Here is a 21,373-nt window from a genome sequence, read left to right as displayed (position 1 = left end):
TACCTGGATGAATAGAAAATAATTTAAAACATTCGTTATTGTTGTTTCTGCTTTCCCAGTTCCCTGAGCGTGTGCTGTCAGGTAATACTGCCTGAACCAGCCCTTCCCTGGCTTTGAATTTCACCTTCATTTCCTCATAATTCCATCTGCTGAACCTGCCAGCCAGCCCTTTTCATCGCCCAGTGGTGTCCAGACCACTGAGAGTCCAGCCTGGGCTAGTGCTCTGGGTTCCCTGGGGCCTTGCCAAGAAAGTCACATAGAACATGTACACTGCTGCAGGGCTCTTCACAGTGAGAATTTCCATGCTGAATTGGGATTTAGAGTCAGCATAGCATTTTAAAAGTTCTATTTATTTTATTTTTGGTTGCACTGGGTCTTTGTTGCTGCACGTGGGCTTTCTGTAGTTGCGGTGAGTGGGCTGTCTCTTTGTTGCAGTGCCTGGGCTTCTCGTGGTGGTGGTCTCTCTTTGTGTGGAGCACAAAGGTGCAAGGGCTTTAGTAGTTGCGGGCTCAGTAGTAGCAGTTCACAGGCCTTAGAGTGTATGGGTTTCAGTAGTTGCGGCTTGCAGGCTCTAGAGCGATGGCTCAGAAGGTGTGGTCCACAGGCTTCGTTGCTCTGTGGCATGTAGAATCTTCCCAGACCAGGGATTGAACTCATGTTCCCTGCATTGGCAGGCAGATTCTTATCCATTGCACTATCAGGGAGGTCCTTAGCTTAGCATTCTGTGCCAAGTGATTACACTTGACTCTTTTTCATTGTAGTAAATTAGATATATCAATAACCTCAGATATGCAGATGACACCACCCTTATGGCAGAAAGTGAAGAGGAACTAAAGAGCCTCTTGATGAAAGTGAAAGAGGAGAGTGAAAAATTGGCTTAAAGCTCAACATTCAGAAAACTAAGACCATGGCATCTGCTCCCATCACTTTATGGCAGATAGATGGGGAAACAGTGAAAACAGTGGCTGACTTTATTTTTCTGGGCTCCAAAATCACTGCAGATGGTGATTGCAGCTATGAAATTGAAAGACGCTTACTCCTTGAAAGGAAAGTTATGACCAACTTAGACGGCGTATTAAAAAGCAGAGACATGACTTTGTCCACAGAGGTCCGTCTGGTCAAGGCTATGGTTTTTCCAGTGGTCATGTATGGATGTGAGAGTTGGACTGGGAAGAAAGCTGAGCACCGAAGAATTGATGCTTTTGAACTGTGGTGTTGGAGAAGACTCGTGAGAGTTCTTGGACTGCAAGGAGATCCAACCAGTCCATCCTAAAGGAGATCAGTCCTGGGTGTTCATTGGAAGGACTGATGTTGAAAAAGCTCCAATACTTTGCCCACCTGATGTGAAGAGCTGACTCATTGGAAAAGACCCTGGTGCTGGGAAAGATTGAGGGTAGGAAGAGAAGGGGACGACAGAGGATGAGATGGCTGGATGGCATCATCGACTTGATGGACATGGGTTTGGGTGGAGTCTGGGAGTTGGTGATGTACAGGGAGGCTTGGTGTGCTGTGGTTCATGGGGTCGCAAGGAGTTGGACACGACTGAGTGACTGAACTGAACTGGTATCTGTAATAAATGAAATGTAATCTGCTTTCAAGATTCTGGATGTGGAAAGTCTGGAAATTTCCCTTTGTTCTTCCTTCCTAGATCACTGAGAAAGAAGTCAAGGTGCAGGCCCACCTTGCCCCTGTATTAATATGGGCCTTGTTGAGACCATTTGGAAGTGGAGCTCAGGCCTCAAATAGGCTGTTTCAAGGCTATAATTGTAATCACATCCTGTTACTCCTTGATTCTGTAGAGTTTAAAATAGCGTTGGAAACCTCCTAGGAAAAAAAGCTCCTCCGTAACTTCTTGGCTAAGGAAGTAGTATGTGCTGGCCAGAGCAGAAGGAGTAGCCAGGGCTCCCAAGTTCTATTCTGGACCTGTTGATGTGAGGTGTGACGTTCAGCAATCTGAGATGGTGTTCTGTAGCTCTAAGGTTTCTCATCCCTAGCACAGAGTTTGTGCTTTCAGGGAAAGAGGCCAACACTCTGGTTTCCTGTCCTCTAGGAGAGTCTCATTATTAGAAGTCCTCCTTTTCATTTGAATTTCCATGTCCCTACTTTTTTTTAAATGAAGAAACATCCCCCACAGAGTTAATATAGGAACCCCAGCACTATCATCCATGTTTTACTTGACTTCATTTTATCAGAATTGCTTTCCTTTTAGCAGTGTGATTTAGATCAGCTCTTGTGAGGAATGGAAACTTTGATGGGGTTTAGGAAAAGGAAGGGAAAGTTTGTGTGGGGCACACACCTTGGACAACCAGAAAGGAACATGAAGGGACCAGGTACGTACTGAGCCAGATTGGGAAGAACAAATGTATCTCTGGAGAGCCATATGTAAATTAGATGTTTTTGTGTATTTTCTCATTTAGTTATCATAATGCAAATCAGTGAAATATTATCTCCATTTTTGCACATGGGCAAACTGAAAGTCAAAGAAGTTAGGTAACTTGCCCAAGGTCAGACAGCTAATAAAAGGCTGAGTTAGGATTTATTCTCCTCAGGTCTGTCCAGTTCCAAAGCCCATGCTATTTTCATAGAGCTCTTCTGTCTCTGACAAGATTTGAGAAAGGAGGGTGGGGAAAGGAGAGAAGATGGGGAGATGCCACCTTTCTTTACTTCACAGTTCTGCTTGTTTAGACGTGTTTAGCCAGAGTACCCTGTTTGTAGAATAGGACTAGGTTCTGTATATAGATGTGCTGCAGCAACTTATGTGGGAAAGTCACCAGTTGACTGTAGGGAAGGATTAAAAAAAGCCTTTGTTCTTTATGTTTAGGTCTTCATTGTAGTATAACTTACACTGTCAAAACACCACTGGTAACTCTGGTGTACAGTTTAAGAGGGCCTTGCTATCATCCAAAAAAAATCTGTTGATGTGTTCTAGGGAATAAGCCATGATGGCGGCAGAGATGAGGGTGTGGTGTTGCCTTACTGCATGTATTGGGAGCTGGTGGCACCTGTTACATGACTATTACAGTGAATTATTACTGAGTAAACAAGAGGTGTCTCTCTTTTGCCTTTCCAAGGGAGACCAGATGGCGGTGAGTGTTGGCCCAGATCCAGGGGAGCCTGGCCTCTGGGCTGGCAGAGGAGACAGCTTTAGTGTCAGGTGATGAAATAAGAAGAGACAGGGCTGGTCTGTCAAGTGATATAATTTCAGGGGGCACCAAGAATACATCTTGCCCCTCAAAGACTTTTCTCAGCTATTTGTTATTGCTTGGAATTCTACCAGTGACATTTTTTCCCCTTGATGTAAGGTTTTTGAGATCCTATTAAAAATGAAAAGACTCCAGGAAAGGGTTTGATTATGAAACATCTTGGTCATGTAAGTGGAAGTATGAATGAGTTCTTAAGATTGATTTCTGAGAACTAGACTACGGCAGGGACAGAGGGGAGAAAGCATTGTGCCCCTAGTCATAGTGATGGGAAGGGTTCACAATTGAGATTGAGATGAAGGCCCTGAAAGGAGAAGTTGGGTCCCCAAGAACCATTTTGTGTTCTTTACAGTTTTGCCTGAGGAAAGACAAGATGCTGAGAGTGGGGAGAATGGAGGCTCTCGTGCTCAAGGAGGGGCTGGGTTTGAGCTTTCCCCACCAGTATGCTGGCTGTGCAGTCATGGTGTTGTCTGGAGAACAGCTGGCGAGCAGAATGTGATAAGGAGTGTAGGGCCTTTGAGTCTGTGGTTTTCTCTGATGTCCTCAGACAAGGCCATCACAGATCTTAGGAAGCAGGAAGCAGCTTCCCAGAAATGGTGTAAAATGGTGGTGCAAAAGAAGCCACTGATGATGACATGGGTAGGGCGCTTCCTCTGTGGCCACTGGTCATAGACAGATTCTGGTCTTGATTTCCCAATGAGCTGTGCTGAGATCGGGCTTTACCAGGAAGTAAAATAAGCCACGTCCAAAGCAGTGACAAAGCATTTGGGGTGTCAGTACAAAGGTGCAGTTCCCCCTTGTTCACTGACTTGTGGAGCCAAAATAACTAAGTCAGAGATGCCAGCATAGCACCTATGAGTCACATCTTTAACTGTTTTGGATTGAATTCACTCCTGGTTGACTGTTCATTTTTCATGTACCATTTACAAAGGCTCGCAAAATGCCTTTGTAATTGGAATCCACACATCCCAGGGAGTCTGACAGACAGCTCAAATCTCAGTGTTTTTCTCAACTCTTCACAATTGAATTCATGGATGCCATTCACTCTCAGGCTTCAACTTTACTCTATCCACATTTCTACTCACATTTCCAGAGCATTTTCTTTGGATCAGACTTTTGGCTTCATTCAGGCCTCTGAGGTTCTTACTTCTTTTGGCACATTTCCCTAGAGGACCGCCTCAAGAGTGGTCTCCACCCTTCACCTTCTAAAGTTTGATATAGTATGGATCATGTTCCTTACTGGAATCAGCACAACTTTTTGGAAATTTCTGGTTATATCACACGTCTACCTCTCTCTCCAACCACCTCAGCCTCACATGCAAGATCTAGTCGTAGTTGGATCTGCTGACCATGAGAATTTTTTTTTTTTTTTGACTATGAGACTTTTGAAGCCAGTGCCCCCCTAGGGAGGGACTCCTGGGCGTATGCCCTGAGTGACAGGTTTGGTGTACTAGTGTCTGCCTCTCTTCCGTTTGACCTGTAATTTGGCTTTTCCCCGGAGGAGCCCTGTCCAGGACTATAACGCAGGGACTGTGGCCTTTGCTTTCCAGCCTCTTTCAGGCCGGGTCCCTTCTCCTTTTCTTACGGGTAGGCTTTGGCAGGTAGAGTTCTGCCCATGCACTGATCTCCTCGTGTTGACTACTCTGAACTTTGTCTGCTGCTCTTTGGGCTGATTGGACGTCTTGCTGGTCTGTTTAGCTGTGCTTTTGGAACAAAGCTCTTAGGCGTGGCCAAGCCCTTGTCCTGAGTTTCATGTTAACTCTCCAGCTGCCTCTGCCTCAGGAAGAGCTTTTAATATGCATTTATAAAGCTCAAAAAGGGAGATAGAGAATACAGCATTTTCTAGACTGACTTAACTAAAGAACCTTTTTTTTTCTTTGACTGAAGGAATGTTTGTTAAAATCTGGCAGAATGTGGTGTTTGGTGGGGCACAGTTTCAGAAAGTACAAGGCTTTATCCCAAACCAGTGGATGTCAAATGAAGGAATTCTAGGTGAAGGTAATGTGACAGTGAGAAAAATTCTCTTGGGTAGGGAAGCCTCTCCTGGGGCTCCTCATTCAACAGATGTCCTCTGAGCACCTGCTACTCATCCGTGTCTCTGCTGGGATCACATCATGTGTTTGATTGCTTACTGTGTGTCTGCATAAGGCCAGCTCTGATCTGGAGTGGAGCCCCAGGTGGAGAAGAAGGTAGGGATGCTACATTATTTCTCCCACTTTTACATCCTCTTCTCCTTTCCTCCAGTTGAAATGGGTGATGCCATCATGGCCACAGAAACCATTGGCTTCTAGATCCAAGGAAGGAGGGCTTCTTTGAGGCTTTTTCCCTGGCTTTGACCTCTTCCGGGATTTCTGTAGCACTTTTGAGCACCCCATCTCTCCCACTCTGGGACTAGTTCATCTCCGCACTAGTCTCCAGTCTCACTGCTAGTTCAGGATTTTACTTTACATATGGGCATCAGTGCTAAGTGGGACGGAGCTCATTCTCATGGAATAGATATGACATTTAAAATTTTCTACTTTGCTTATGAAATCCCTCTTCTTTTATAGCTCATGGGCAGTCCAGACTACAATAATTTTTTTCACCCCTTCAGTTCTGGGCAGGGCAGTCTTGCAGGTGAAGACTCATTTAAATCTGCCAGGGTGGGTGACTGAGTGCAAAGGACATAGCTGGAAAGGGAAGCCAGTTACTTCTTCTGAATATTATTCTCAGCCAGGATAGGAAAAGACCACTTGAAGCAGATAGAAGTCACTAAGACTCCTGATTCAGGCCTTTTGAGACCCTGGTATATATGTCTTTACTGTCATCAGTGAGATCTTTGGTTGGCTGGCCTTATTAACTCAGTTGGTTGAGCTAATCATAAACTAGATGGAAAGGCTCAGTGTTGAACCTTCCCTTAGGTTTGGTGTTCTCTGAACAGCAACAGATAGCATCTTCCACCCACAAAGCCCCACCTTAGAGGCCTTGAAGGGCTGTTGTCACTTGTCCATTTCTGCCACGTCCTGTGAAAGACCATGGTTTTAACTGTGAAGATCAGGGAGTGAGTTCACTTGCAGGAAGGGGGAAAGGGCTTGTAATGCACATTTAGGGATCTTAAATAGAGTCAGTCATTTGGTCAGTCTGTCAGTTCAGTTCAGTTCAGTCACTCAGTCGTGTCCGACGCTTTGCGACCCCATGTATCGCAGCATGCCAGGCCTCCCTGTCCATCACCAGCTCCCGGAGTCTACCCAAACTCATGTCCATCGAGTCAGTGATGCCATCCAGCCGTCTCATCCTCTGTCATCCCCTTCTCCTCCTGCCCCCAAACCCTCCCAGCATCAGGGTCTTCTCTAGTGAGTCAGCTCTTCGCATGAGGTGGCCAAAGTATTGGAGTTTCGGCTTCAGCATCAGTCCTTCCAATGAACACCCAGGACTGATCTCCTTTAGGATGGACTGGTTGGATCTCCTTGCAGTCCAAGGGACTCTCAAGAGTCTTCTCCTACACCACAGTTCAAAAGCGTCAATTCTTCGGTGCTCAGCTTTCTTCACAGTCCAACTCTCACATCCATGCATGACCACTAGAAAAACCATAGCCTTGACTAGATGAACCTTTGCTGGCAAAGTCATGTCTCTGCTTTTTAATATGCTGTCTAGGTTGGTCATAACTTTCCCTCCAAGGAGTAAGTGTCTTTTAATTTCATGGCTGCAATCACCATCTGCAGCCATGAAAAATTTTGGAGCCCAGAAAAATAGAGTCAGCCACTGTTTCCCCATCTATTTCCCCATCTATTTCCCATGAAGTGATGGGAGTGGATGCCATGATCTTAGTTTTCTGAATGTTGAGCTTTAAGCAAACTTTTTCACTCTCCTCTTTCACTTTCATCAAGAGGCTTTTTAGTTCCTCTTCACTTTCTGCCATAAGGGTGGTGTCATCTGCATATCTGAGGTGATTGATATTTCTCCCCGCATCTTGATTCCAGCCTGTGCTTCTTCCAGCCCAGCATTTCTTATGATGTACTCTGCGTATAAGTTAAATAAGCAGGGTGACAATATACCGCCTTGACGTACTCCTTTTCCTATTTGGAACCAGTCTGTTGTTCCATGTCCAGTTCTAACTGTTGCTTCCTGACCTGCATATAGGTCAGTCTATAGGTATTTATAATTATTAGTTGGTCTGTAGTTGCAGAAGGCTTCCTTTCCCCAACTAGTCTTTCCTGTGATGAAGACATTTCCTAAGATTGTTTCCTTGGTCCCTTTCTCTGCTCCCTTCTTAAACTATCCCTGGTTGATGTCATCTATGCTTATCAAAAACTTTCAGATCTCTTATTTCCAACATAAGTCTCTCTTCTTAGTTCCTGACTCATGATGACCAAACACTATTGATACCATAACCTGGATGGCTCTTAGGCTTTTTAAACTCTACATGTCCCAAGCCAAATTACATTGTTTATCAAAGCATCCTCTTTTATCTATTCCCTCATTTCTTCTTATGCCTATTCCTCTTCCTTTGTTCCTTGATTTAGGAGCATCGCCATCCAGGGTGATTAGTAAACTTGCTTCTGAATCATTGTTTTGTGCTGTTTCCCCACCAGGAATTTAATAGGCTCTGAGTATAATATAAGATGTTTAGGATGTGTCTAGATGGTTTGTTTATTTTTTCTTTTCCTTTTCTTAAATTTCTTGTCTGTAAGACATGTATAGTTGAATTCCATAGAGAAGTTAACAGAAAAAATAATTAAAGGTTAATGTAAAGTTTAGATTTTAAGTAAAATGGAAGTTCTGGAAAGGAAGCATCCGAGGGCTACAAACCTTTGAGAGGAGGCTTCATGGAAGAGGTGAGAGTTGACTAAGGACACCTGAGGTGGGATAGGGACTGGAATACCTCTTTGGAAGAATGTGCAATGGTGAAGGGATGTGGTTGTTTCTTGTGCAGGTTGAGTAATAATCTCCTCCCCCATGAGCTGCTTCTGCTCGCCACTAATGTACCTTGTGCAGTTTGATTCTGTTTGAAAGGTTCTGAGGACTTGAGTATCCTAGTGTCATCTGTTAGTTAGCCTGGAACTGTCTTTTCCATTAAAATTTTGGCTCAAAGCGTCGTCCTGCAGCTTGTGGGAACTCTGATTCCTTCACCCAGAATTCACCTGGGAACTCTTGTATTTATGGTCACTCTGATTTTGAGTTCTTGGTTCCATTAAATTCGTTCAGATTGTAGATGGTCTTAGTGTCTCAAGTTGCTGTTCCTGTTTCCATCCACATTGACTCAGATGATAGAACTCAGATATCTCCCAGCTCAAAGCCTTTGTTTGTGTGTGTAGCAGACTTTGTTAAAGTTTGGCATAGTGGAGAGTATTTTATGTTGCCCCAAAGTAAGCAACTTGAGTTCTAACACTGGCTCTCCCTGTCCCTTAAAGTACTTTGCCCACCTTTGCATTAAAGATCCGTCACTATTACTGTATGTGGCCTTGGTGTCTCTTAGAATCTTCTCTTTCCTTTGCAAACTGTCCTTACTCTGTTACTACTAAGCACTGCAGATACTTATACTCCTATTGTGCAAAGCAATTGAACTCTTAATTCTCCCTCCCAAATTCACCTCGTATAGCCAAGATCCACTGAACGACTCCACTGAATAAAAAGCTCATCTACTTAGCCACACAAAGGATTTGTAGAACCTCTTATATGTACATTATCTTCTCTCTTTTAGAAGTATTTCTTGTTTTAAACAGCATTTACTACTTCTTAACCCAGAAATGGTTTTGCTTTGAAGGATCTGTGCAAGGAGGTATAAGAGAAAAGGGCAACAATGTGAATATAAGCAGGAACCTACATAAAACCTATTGTGGGCAATGAAAGAACTTGTCTAACTGGAAAGAAGAATTCTTGTTAGGGAGTAGTGCTCAGCATAGATTAGGAAGTCCAGAAATGGACCTACGTTCAGTGGGAAGGGATAGTGTTTAGGACAAATATCTAACCATTTAAAAGAAAATGTCTGTCACCTTCTAGTAAAATAAATTCTAGATAAATACTTTTATTTATTTTTATTTCTTGTTATTGAGTTGGCCAAAAAGTTTGTTCATAAACCCAAAAGAACTTTTTGGCCAACCTGATAATTATTTTTAAAAGTAATTATTTTAAAAGTAATTTTTATTGGAGTATAGTTGATTTGCAGTGTTAATCTAAAAATTTTACATAAAGTGATAAGTGTACTTGAAAATAGTTTTTTTAGTGTGGTACCAAAAGCAGAAACCATAAAGGAAAAAATGTGGTGGATTAGTTTTTTAAAAATCACAACAAAACACCATAAGCAAAATAAAAAGTAGATGTCAATTGGTTAAAAAGAGTTTTCAGCATATCTCTAATGTGTGCAAAATTCTTAATGTGTGAACTCTTATAAATTAATAGGAAAAAACACAAGAAAGAAAAGTCATAGAAAAATAAGTATAAGTGATTAATAAAGAATATAGAAAAAGCCTGTTTCATTTATAATCCAGAGAACACAAATGGAAATGAAATATCATTTTTCAATATCAGGCTATATTTAAACTGATAAATTTAAAAGGGAGAAAATATTTATTGCTGGTGAGGGCTGGAGGAAAGAAGAACTTATACTCTGTTGCTGGGAATGAATATTAATACATTTTCTCTAAAGTTCAGCTTGGTGATATGTATCAGATTTAAGGTACACATAGTCTTAAACCAGCATTTCAGCTTCTAGGTATTCATCCCAGTGGTAAATGTACAGAGATACATACTTGAGGATATTTACTGTTATAGAGTTTATAAAGCAATCAAAATAGCCATTGGTAAGGGACTGGTCAAATCAATTGTGGTATGTCCGTACAGTGATACATGAAGTAAATCTTTAATTATTGACACAGAAAGATGACTGTAACAGATAAATGAAAAAAATATATAGCATATGAACCTATTTCAGTTGAGATATAGCCATAGTTATGTAGATATATTTTAAAAATCATGCAACACATGAACAGGAATTATCTTTTGTGATTCAGAAAAAAAATAGCCACTTAAAAAAAAATAGGAAATAACTAGTTGAGAGAGTAGCACTGAAACATATACATTACCGTATGTAAAATAGGTAACTAGTGGTAAGCTGCAGTATAACACGGGGAACTCAACCTGGCTCTGTGACAGCCTAGGGGGTGGGGTGGGAGGGTGGGGGGAGGTTCAGAAGAGAGGGGACATAAGTATACTTACGGCTGATTCATGTTGTTTTATGACAGAGACCAATACAACATTGTAAAGCAGTTATCCTCCAATTAAAAATAAATTTTAAAAATGGAACAATTATAATAGTACCTGAAATTAAATAAATAGTAAATAGATTCTGACGAGGGTGATGGGTGGGCTGAAACCAGGCAGTTTTTTTTTTAAAAACCTTGTTGACCTGTGTAATGAATAGTGGTGATAAAAGAAAGTTTTATAGTCTGAATGTATGAAATGAATGAAGTGGAAAATTAGGTTAGGGCAACAAGTTTAGGAAGCTATAGTGGCAGTGCAGGCCTGAAATATGAAATAATAAGGCATCAACTGGGGTAAGCAGTAGGATTATAAGGAAAAGAACTAATCTGAAGGGCACTTCATAGAAGAAACCACTGATCTGATCATCTCTCAGGCAGGAAGAGGATAAAGAAGAAAAAATAAGTCACTGATAATGCCAAGGTGTCTGTCTACCCTGTGAAGTTGTACAACTACTCGTTGTGACAGATATAAGGGTAACTGGAAAGGAGAAGCACTCTTTTCAGAAGAGGAGACAAACTTGTTTCTTGGGGTTGAACTTGAAGGGCTAGAGGTACATCTGAAAGGAAATGTTCTTTAGGCTGGGGATTCCCATTTAACGAAGTTACATGTAAAAAGAGAGGTAATAGGTGAAAGTGGGGGCTCTACATTTGATGCCCTTGAAATTCTTAGGGATGGGGTGGGTCATACTTGGTTCTCCCTTTGCTGTTAGCAGTCTTGACAGACTGGAGAGGAATATGGCGTTGGTCTCACTTGGAACCTGAGAGCAGATCTTGAGGAGAGGTAGGATTGGGCAGTAATCATCATTATTTTAAAACCTCTCTGCCATTTACAAAGGCCATTATGTGCAGCAGTTTATTTAACACAGTCCTGAATACTGTGTGTTATTTTTTTACTCCTTTATAGAACTGAAGTTCAGTTAGTAAAATCAGGACTCAAACTAAGGTATGTGTGCGTGCTCAGACACTTTAGTTGTGTCTGACTCTTTGTGACCTTATGGCTCCTCTCCGTCAGGCTCCTCTGGCATGGGGATTCTCCAGGCAGGAATACTGGAGTGGGTTGCTATACCCTCCTCCAGAAGATCTTCCTGACCTAGGGGTTGAACCCATGTCTCTCATTTCTCTTGCATTGGCAGACAGTTTCTTTATCACTGGCACCACCTGTAAAGCCCAAACTAAGGTAAGTGAAGTGAAAGTCACTCAGATGTGTCCAACTCTTTGCGACCCCATGGACTATAGATCCATGAAATTCTCCAGGCCAGAGTCCTAGAGTGGGTAGCCTTTCCCTTCTCCATGGGATCTTGCCAACCTAGGGATCGAACCCAGTTCTCCCGCATTGCAGGTTAATTTTTTACCAACTAGCTATCATTGAAGCCCAAAGATGTATGTGTGTGCTCACTCATATCTGACTCTTTGCAACCTTTGGATGTAGCCAGCCAGGCTCCTCTTAACTGTGGGATTTTTCAGGCAAGAATACTGGAGTGGGTTGCCATTTCCTCCTCCAGGGGATCTTCCTGACTCAGGGATCAAACCTGCATCTCCTGTGTCTCCTGCATTGCAGGCAGATTCCTTACCCACTGAGCCATAGGATACAGGCCTCAAATTCTGTTTTTCATGTCTTCACTCTCTGTCACTTAGAGATGAATTTTCCAAAGAGGGAAAAACTAGAGCAAAAGCTGTAGCCTGGATATAGCGGTACCTACAATTAAGAGGTGGGAGGAAGATGAAAGTCAGGGAAGACACCATGGCACTCACAGTCACTGCCCTGTCCCCTATCTCTTGTAGGCCCTGACATTCCTCTAACCAGAGAATGTTGAATGTTCCATTGAATTCAAGGGGGGAAAGTCCTAATCATAAATAGCTTGAAGTATTAAGTAAGGTTGGAAAGTTTGGTTACAGCAGTTTATGTGGTAACTTGGTAGTTCATGAGATTCTGGCTTCATTCTTTTGAGAGCATTACAATAAAAGCGTATTTACTTAGACCCATGAAGGAAGGGCTTAACTAATTACATGAAAAAAGGGTTTCTTTGTGTGTGTGTGTGACGTCATTAGGTTTGCTTACTTTTGGAATGACATGGTAACTTACTTGTGTATGCACTAGCTGGTAGAGAGCCAAAGAAGACTGGCTTCAATGAGTAGAAAAGCCTTCAATGAGTAGAAAATCAGACATCTCTTAAGTCACTTCAGTTTCCCAATTGACAGTCATATTTATGGGATGAAATTGTTTAACTAAATGGTCCTGATAGCACAGACACAAAAAGCAGTTGTCTCCTGTCAGAAGTTCTGGGTCACCACGGTCCACTTAAGAGATGTTCTTGGGCAGTTGACAGACTGCTGTCTGCTAAGAGTCCTGTCGGGCATCCTTGCAGCTGAGTGCTTGGAGCATAGTGGGCAGTCATAGTGCTTGGAAACAGTGGGTGATTGAGTGGGTAAGTGAATGAGAGAGCGATCGTGTGAAGGACTGAGGAATCTTTCACCCAAGGCATGCTGAGTTGTATAGAGCATTCTTCCCACAGTCTGTCATTATTACTTGGCTAGGTGGTTTGGGGACAGGTCTTAAGACTCAAGATTTTGTAGCAGGGAGGGAGGAAATGGCACCATGGGAAGTTTCTGCTCTGAGCTGGTGTCTCCACAGAGAGAGGACATTTCCAAAGCCAGTGTGCTAGTGTTACTTGAGTCACAGTCACATGATCTCTCCTCCTCAAGAAAATCAGGCTGCTGAGAGGTGTGGGGCAAGTGAGAGGCCCACGGAGGTAGGAGAGTTCCTGTTGGCAACCTGGATCTTTCCCAAAGAAGGCAGCTACTTTATAAGTCGTCTGTAGGAGGCTCTCCACCACCCTTCCTCCTCACTGCTTGGATTCTAAATCAGGAGCCTCTGAGGCTCATCTCTCGTTTTTGCTTACCCAGCCTGGCCCTGCCCTCTGGCTGTGTGCCCCTGGTGATTTTTAGCCTGGCTGGAAATTATGCCCTCTACAAGGTTAAAGCAAATTGGGAGGTTCTGGCTCTGGCTCCAGGGGGACCGGGGCCTGTCACCTGGCACTGCCCTGTGTTTCCTGGCATGCTTTCCTGGCCACCATTTTACCTTTACACAGTCCTCCAAGCCCATATTTCTGCCTGGGTGAGGATTAAAGCCTGACTTCTTCAGAGGAACTGTGGGCACAGGAATGTCAGTACTTTAGAAGTATCTGATGCCAGTCCCTGTGCTGTGATTTAGGAGAATTACCAATTTCATACAGATGCTATCATGTTGAGGGTGGTTGGGAGACAAGGACATGAAGATTTTTCATATTCACAAAAGGATTTACCACTGTTAATTTTTTTTTTAAGCATTAATCCTGCTTTTCAAAATCAGATTTAATTTTCATGCTTTAAATAATGTGCAGTTATTTGCATCAGAAAAAAACTTTGGAGATTTTCTAGACAAATTTCCTTGTTTCAGAAATGAACAAAACTACGGGAGGTCTAGGAATGGCGAAGCGGCACCTGTGCTTTGAACGCTCAGATTATGTGAAAGGAATTGAAGCAGACACTGTGCGAGGGGAAGTCTCAGTCCCTCCTTGAGGAGCATTTCTTGGGCCATTTTTCAGGTAAGGGAGGGAAAAATGCATTCCTTCCCCTGGAATGATCTGCTCACATCCCTCAGATTGGGTAATTCCTGCCCCCATTGAGTTTTACCTTAGTCTTATTCAGTCTGAACACCAAACGACACGGTAATGTCTTAGTATTTGATATTCTTAAGGCGGGTTTAAATAAGTAAAAACCTTTATTACAGGTTGTGAATGACTGAATGAAACTTTACTTAGTTAGCAAAATGTCATGGAGGATCTTCATGGATCCTGAGTTAATTGGTTGAGTAGATTGATTTATTGTTAAAATTATCCAGTCTGTAATAGGTACTTGTAAACTCTATGCATTTATCAATTACTTATTAACTGTAGAGTTATGTGATAATTTGATATAAAGTGATAGGGTATGACAGGTATAAGACTAATGCTGTGGGAACTCAAGAGAGGAAAGATTATTTTTAGCTTTTGGATCTAGAACATCAGGGAAGTTTTGTGAAAACCGGTTTGTCTAACACTTGAAACAAACTTGCTTGTACCCTAGTCAGAGGTGGTGTTGATTACAAAGGGAAATCTATTCTCCTCATTCATGTTATTAAAATTTGAAATTAATAGCAACACAGTGTATTTCTTTTCACTGTTTCTTTGCTAATCTCTAAAACAGTTTTCCAGAGAACAGACCTTTGGTAAATAAGAGGAGTCCACTCTCTTTTATTAGATAGTATCTCTGCAGCTGGCAGCTGGGGGCAAAGGCGGACCCAGTTAGGGAGGCTGCTCTTTCAAGAAGCTTGTTTGAAGAGAGGAGCGTTAGTGAAGGGGGGACACAGGATCTAGAGAGATCTATTTATTATTTGAGACCCAAGCATGATCTTGCGCTGTGGGGAAAAAGTTAGTAGAGAAGGAGAAGTTGAAGCTAGAAAAGAGAATAACAATTGTTGAGCAAGTCTCCTGGGGAGAAAGGTCTGCTGTATCCAAAGTGCAGGTAGAGAGATTAAACTTGAACAAAACAATAATAAAAAATAAAAAAAACTGAACAAGACAAGGCTGTCACTGATCTTAAGTGTATCACCACCACACCACCATCTGTTGCTTTCCTGCCTTTTGCTAGCACTCTGTTGAGCACTGTCAAGTCTCATTTGATCAGGGCGAGGGACATGGTGTCGGGGCGAGGGGTGTGATGGGCAGAAGGGTTTGGTAAGATTTTGGAGAGACATTTTCCTTCTGTTGGGCTATGTGTTCCCTGGGCAGCAGAAATTGAGGTCATCTGCCAGGATAGCAGCATGGTTTTTAAAAGCTGTCGTGCTCATGGAGTGATCTGGAGACATGTGGGAGGATAACTGAACAGTGCTGAAGACCCAACTGATACTGGAAGCAGCAACTTTCTGGAGGGAGCAGCCCTCATGACTAATGATTGCTTTAGCAGTGCCCACTCAGCAACTTGGGGGTTAAAGCAGAATATATTCATATTCAGATAGGAGCTGTGTTCTGTGGGCAAATGGAAGACTTGGAGTAGAAGGAATCTGGGATATTAGTAGCAGAATGGTCATCTAGTTGACTAGAGAAAGAAGTGAATCGAGGAGAGGACTGATAGGCAGCCAAGTGATGAGGGAGGTGGGTATCGGGAGTCTGGAAACCTCAGTGGAGTTGAAGAAGCAGCTGTAGGTGAGATGAGGAGAGGTCCTGTGTATAGGAGGACATAGGAGATCGTCAGCAGGCATGTCTGACTTGAAGTGGAAAGGCAGACTGATCAAGGAGGCAAAGTCCTTGATGAGTGAGAGGTTAGTAACTTACGCAGTGAGGAGGAGGAGCATAGTTGTTTGGTATAGACCTTGGCCAAGGGAGGGTTGGCCATGAAAGGGCCATGAAAACATTACAATAGCTTCTGTATCAGTGAAAAAAGCAAGTATACCCCACAGGACTGTGAAAATAGGGGTCAGTGAAAGTAGGGGTCCAAAGTTTTCTGGAGATAATTCCAGCTTTGTTTTCAGTTGATACATTTTATTAAATTTGTCACTAAATGTGACTTTTATACCAGTGTAAGGCCTGAATGTAAATAAATTTGTTTTTATTTTTTTTTTAAGGTTATAGGACTAAAACAGCACTGAGACAGACCATCTGTTTCTCCTTTGGATACCACTGGGTACTGAAGGATGATTTTATGGCAGAATCCTTATTGTCCAGAAACCAAGTTCCTTAAGGAGTGTCAGGTTTCAACCAAGGAAAAGATGTCTAGAAGCATCTTTTAGTCCTTCCTTCTGCACAGCTGGCTGAATACCATAGAGTTTTAGCACTGGGGAGGCAGGCAGTTCTGGCCAAATGGGACAGCCTCCACAGAGTACTGGGTCTGTAGGCAGAGTTTGCAGCAACAAGGACTAACTACTCTTGCAGGGAAAATCCCATTTGGCCCCTAGGGTTTGTTTTTTTTTTTCCCACTAGAGTTTTTTAACTGTTCAGGATCAGAGTGGGGCCGATGCTTATCTTCTGTGTAAGGCTGACGGGAAACTTTAACAGTTTCTTGCTTTGAAATACTAGGAGTTATTGGACTCTTGAGCTTTCTATTCATGTGGGGTTTGGAATGTATTTTTTCCCTCCGCAGTGACAGCAAATAATGCCCTAAAGCCCACAATTTGAAAGGGTCTGGAAATACTCAGATTATTGTTTATAAAGATGTTTTTGGATTTTCAGTGGCTCAGGATTTCTTTGACATTGTTAGTACATTACTCAAACATTTAAGAAAGAAGCCTCCTAATAGATGAAAATGAGCAATCAAGTAAAATTTTCACATTTCTTTTGCTTTTTTCTTGATTAATATACACCTCCACCGTGGCTGTAAAACCAGATATGAACAGCTCAGAAAATGATTGCTTACTCAGCCATTTCACCACAGGAACCTACTAAGCACAGCTCTGTGGTTCCCAGCAGAAGAGGCTGTGTGGCTCAGAGCTTCAAGTGCATTGCACCCATGATGGTACTTTATAAATTGTTCATAATTGCTTTTGCCACATAAAAATGAGAAACTGCTGTTTGACATAGCCAACATAAATAAAGATAGGAGACAATCAACAGGCTGGGAGAAGATTTTTGGGATGTATGTGATAGTGGATTAATTTCTATAATACATAAAGTGTTTCTAAAAATCAGTAACGATAAGACAACAGACTCTATAGAAAATGGGCAAAGAATACAAGTAGACAAGTCACAGTGGGGCAAACTAAGTTTCATTTAAAGAAGTGCTTATTCTTAGTATAGTGTTCTCTGGATGAGAATGTTCATTGCATTGGTAAATATCCATGAGTAGGGACTGTGAAATGCTGTGTGGCCATGAAAACATTACAATAGCTTCTGTATCAGTGAAAAAAGCAAGTGTACCCCACAGGACTGTGAAAATAGGGGTCAGTGAAAGTAGGGGTCCAGAGTTTTCTGGGGATAATTCCAGCTTTGTTTTCAGTTGATACATTTTATTAAATTTGTCACTAAATGTGACTTTTATACCAATGTAAGGCCTGAATGTAAATAAATTCATATCTACCCCCCTAAAAAAGAAAAAAGCAAGTACAGAGCAATATGACCAGAATGTTGCTATTTATGTTTTTATTTTTTAAAAGGTCTGTTTACTTATTTTACTTTTTGGCTGTGGTGGGTCTGTTTGTGGCACACAGGCTTCCTTGAGTTGCAGCAAGCAGGCCACTCTTGATTGCAGTGCGTGGATTTCTCACTGTGGTACACAAGTACGGGCTCAATAGTCTAGGCGTGTGGGCTCAATAGTTGCAGTGTATGGGCTCAATGGTTGTAGCTCTTGGGCTTAGTTGCCCCACAGTATGTAGGGTCATCCCAAACCAGGGTTTGAACCAGTATCCCTTGCATTGCAAAGTGGATTCTTAACCACTGGACTGCCAGGGAAGACCCCTACTTATTTATTTTTAATGTTCTCATTTATTTGATTTGGAATGTATTCATCTTGTCTTAAATTTTATTAGAGGATTCCTTTAGGTTAAACAATATTTAAGGCTGTATTCTTTTTTTAAAATTGTATCTATTTATTTATTTTTGGCTTTGCTGAGTCTTCATTGCTCCACATGGGCTATTCTTTGTTGAGGGACATGGGCTTCTCAATGTGATGGCTTCTCTTGTTGTTGCTCAGTTGCGTCCGACTCTATGCAACCCCATGGACTGCAGCAGGCCAGGCTTTCCTGTCCTTCACCATCTCCTGGAGCTTGCTCAAACTCATGTCCGTTGAGTTGGTGATGCCATCAAACCATCTCATCCTCTGCCATCCCCTTCTCCTGTCCTCATTCTTTCCCAGCATCCAGGTCTTTTCTAATGAGTCGGCTCTTTGCATCAGGTGGCCAAAATACTGGAGCTTCAGTTCAGCATTAGTCCTTCCAATGAATATTCAGGGTTGATTTCCTTTTGGATTGACTAATTTGATCTCCTTGCTGTCCATGGGACTCTCAAGCGTCTTCTCCAACACCACAGTTCAAAAGCATCAGTTCTTCGGCACTCAGCTTTATTTATGGTCCAACTCTCACATCCATACATGACTACTGGAAAAACCATAGCTTTGACTAGTAGGTGGACCTTTGTTGGCAAAGTAATGTCTCTGCATGTTAATATATGCTGTCTAGGTTTGTCATAGCTTTCTTCCAAGAAGCAAGCGTCTTTTTAATTTCATGGCTGCAGTCACCATCTGCAGTGATTTCAGAGCCCATGAAGGGAAAAGAAAAGCATTAGCTGCTGGGAATTTGCAAAAATTGTGGGAGGGTATTGGATAGGGGAGTCCAGGCAGCTTTTATAAGGACATGGACAGGGTGGTTGCAGCTGACATATGATTGCTGTAGTGCTGTGTAACTCGTAGAATGTTTGACAGTGATCCACTCCCTACCCGAAGATCTTTTCTATGGAAGTCTATTGGTTGGATGCTCCAGGAACTATCCTGATAAGCCCCTTCCTGCCCAGTGGAAGCCATTTTCAATTCAGACTCCAAAAGGGAAGCAAAACTTCCCAACAAAGGGCTGGTCATTCCTTTTCTTTCATGTAATTTACACACCCTACGACACTTCTCAAAGCCAAAGAGAGCTGTGGCCTTCATAGCCCTGCCAGCACTGAGTAGGGAGTGAAGGGAGGAGAAGGAGAAGTTTTTCACGAGGTGTGAGACTTGAAGACTGCTCTGAGCAAGTACCTCAATGAATGTTAAGACTCCAGTGAGTGCCCTAAAGATGCCAAGGTCTCCATGTAGCTGGATTGGGAACAGGGCAGATCCAGCCAGTGCCACACTAAATAAGCACTCTTGCTCATTCCTCGGGAAGAAAGACCCAGTTGATGGAAGAACCTGTTGTTTCTTCTTAACATCCACTTAATTACAAACTTTGAGGGCAGTAGAGGTCGTGGGCTTTGACTGCCCAGCATCATTCTCCCTTCTTAGATAAGAGCACCTTGATTTTCCTTTGAGGGATCACCTCCTTCCTATTCTCAGATCACTTATGGCGGAGTTAAGTCCATTCTTTGGCTCTAGGTGGAGGACACCTAACTGCCAGTCAGAGAATGGCATGGTCTCAAATTCAGGCCAGTTGGGACTCTGGATTTTCATTGAAACTGTTAAATGGATTCTCATTTCTTTTCCAACTGGGTTGCTAAGCCTCTAGAATGTATGTAATCCTGAGGTTGTTGGTGACCATCTTGCTGCCTCAGAGGGGAATTCTGAAGACAACACAGGTGAAAGCTGAGCTGTGAGATCGAGACTAATGACATCTTTTGAGCACCAGAGATCTAATCATGCCTGAAGCTAGTCTAAGTCTGGATATCTCATTTACATGGATCTAGGCTTCCCCCTACCCCCTTTTTTTCATTTTGAAAGGTTTATTTTGATTTTTGACACCTGTAGCCAGTTGAGTCTTAATTCGTGTCATGAATTAGTGTAGTTCTCATTGTAAAGTGTGGTTTGGCTTTTCTTAACATGACCTTTTGTCTTAGAGTGCTAAATTTTTAGTTTGCTATGTGAATCAAGTGAGACCATAAGGAACCTAGCATTATCTTCTCTATATGGAAAAAACAGGAAGGAGGGCGGAAATGGGAATATGGGATGCTGAATTTAAAGAACCCTGAAGTCCCTGCTGCTAAGTCGCTTCAGTCGTGTCCGACTCTGTGCAACCCCATAGCCCACCAGGCTCTCCTGTCCCTGGGATTTTCCAGGCAAGAACACTGGAGTAGGTTGCCATTTCCTACTCCAATGCATGAAAGTGAAAAGTGAAAGTGAAATCACTCAGTCGTGTCCGACTCATAGTGACCCCATGGACAGCAGCCTACCAGCCTCCTCCGTCCTTGGGATTTTCCAGGCAAGAGTACTGGAGTGGGGCGCCAGTGCCTTCTCCGTGAAGTCCCTTAGGTACCTAGGAAGCCTCAGGCCCTATCCGGTCCTTCTGTTCCAAGTGCCCCTAGTATTCTATGCTTTTCCCTTAAAATACATCATCATAGTTAGTAATGATGTGTTCATGTAATATTTTGATTAATGTCTCTGTCTCCCTCATTGACCTGGCAGTTCCATGAGGGCAACGATTTTACTAAATGTTTTATCCCCAAACAACTAGTCCAGCATGTGGCATTCAGCAAATGTTTATGGAATGAATTGACGTGAATAGTTATACAGATTGGACTGATCCTCCTTGATTATTAGGGTTAGGATTGTGGCAGAATTGGCAAAAGCAGGGAAAGCTGTCCCTATCCCCTTTGTATTTCCTACACTACCCACACCCCCAACACACAGAGGATTTTTGACTTAAATGAGATTGTTAATTTCAGTTTGGTTGGGAAAGCCTTTATCAAACCTTTAGTGCTTATGTTGTTATTAGAGCATTTTATTGAGGAATTAGTGTGGTGGTTGACTTAATCTGTGGAAAGCCTTGCAGAGGAGTGGGTCAGATCTGTGTGATTAACAAGCAGTCTTGCTTGCTCCTTTGTCTTTATGAAATCATCTATTTAACTGGGATAGTCCACCCTCACTCAGGCTTGCCCAGAAATGTGTTGGAGACTGTAGGAAGGCCCAGGCAGTCCAATGAGGGAGAAGTTGGGGATGTTGGAGACTTGACTGTCTTAACCAGAAACAAATGCAGTAAAAGGTGGCCCTGGGAGGAGGGGACGGGTATCCTGAAGTTCACTCCTTCCTCCCTCCCCTCTGGGCCCAGCAGGAGCTCCAGGGCATGGTCCTACCCCCTGCCTCGCCACACAAAGCCTCCCCCTCCCAGCCGAGGCTGCAGTTCTTCCCTTCCCCCAGCCTGCTTTCCCTGAGTTGAGGAGAGTGTTTCCCAAGGCCCATGTGACTTCCACTGGCAAGTGACGACTACAGACGGTTTACCAGTCAGTAAAACTGCCTTTTGTGCTG

General features: G+C 42.7%; 1 long non-coding RNA gene across 17 annotated transcripts in view; it reads left to right on the top strand.

Moving 5' to 3' along the window:
- Nucleotides 1-21,373, top strand: part of LOC110127552 (uncharacterized) — a 113,640-nt gene that overhangs the window by 78,937 nt on the left and 13,330 nt on the right. For 16 of the 17 annotated variants that reach the window (XR_011492883.1, XR_011492920.1, XR_011492929.1 and 13 more), the window contains one exon: nucleotides 13,875-14,022. The exons of the other annotated variant lie outside the window; for it this stretch is intronic. This is a non-coding gene — a long non-coding RNA (uncharacterized lncRNA). The remainder of the gene's footprint in view (nucleotides 1-13,874; nucleotides 14,023-21,373) is intronic. 17 annotated transcript variants of the gene reach the window in all.

The sequence above is a fragment of the Odocoileus virginianus genome, chromosome 2, assembly GCF_023699985.2.
Source record: "Odocoileus virginianus isolate 20LAN1187 ecotype Illinois chromosome 2, Ovbor_1.2, whole genome shotgun sequence".
Classification (NCBI taxonomy): domain Eukaryota; kingdom Metazoa; phylum Chordata; class Mammalia; order Artiodactyla; family Cervidae; genus Odocoileus; species Odocoileus virginianus.
This window is presented reverse-complemented; position numbering and strand designations above follow the sequence as displayed.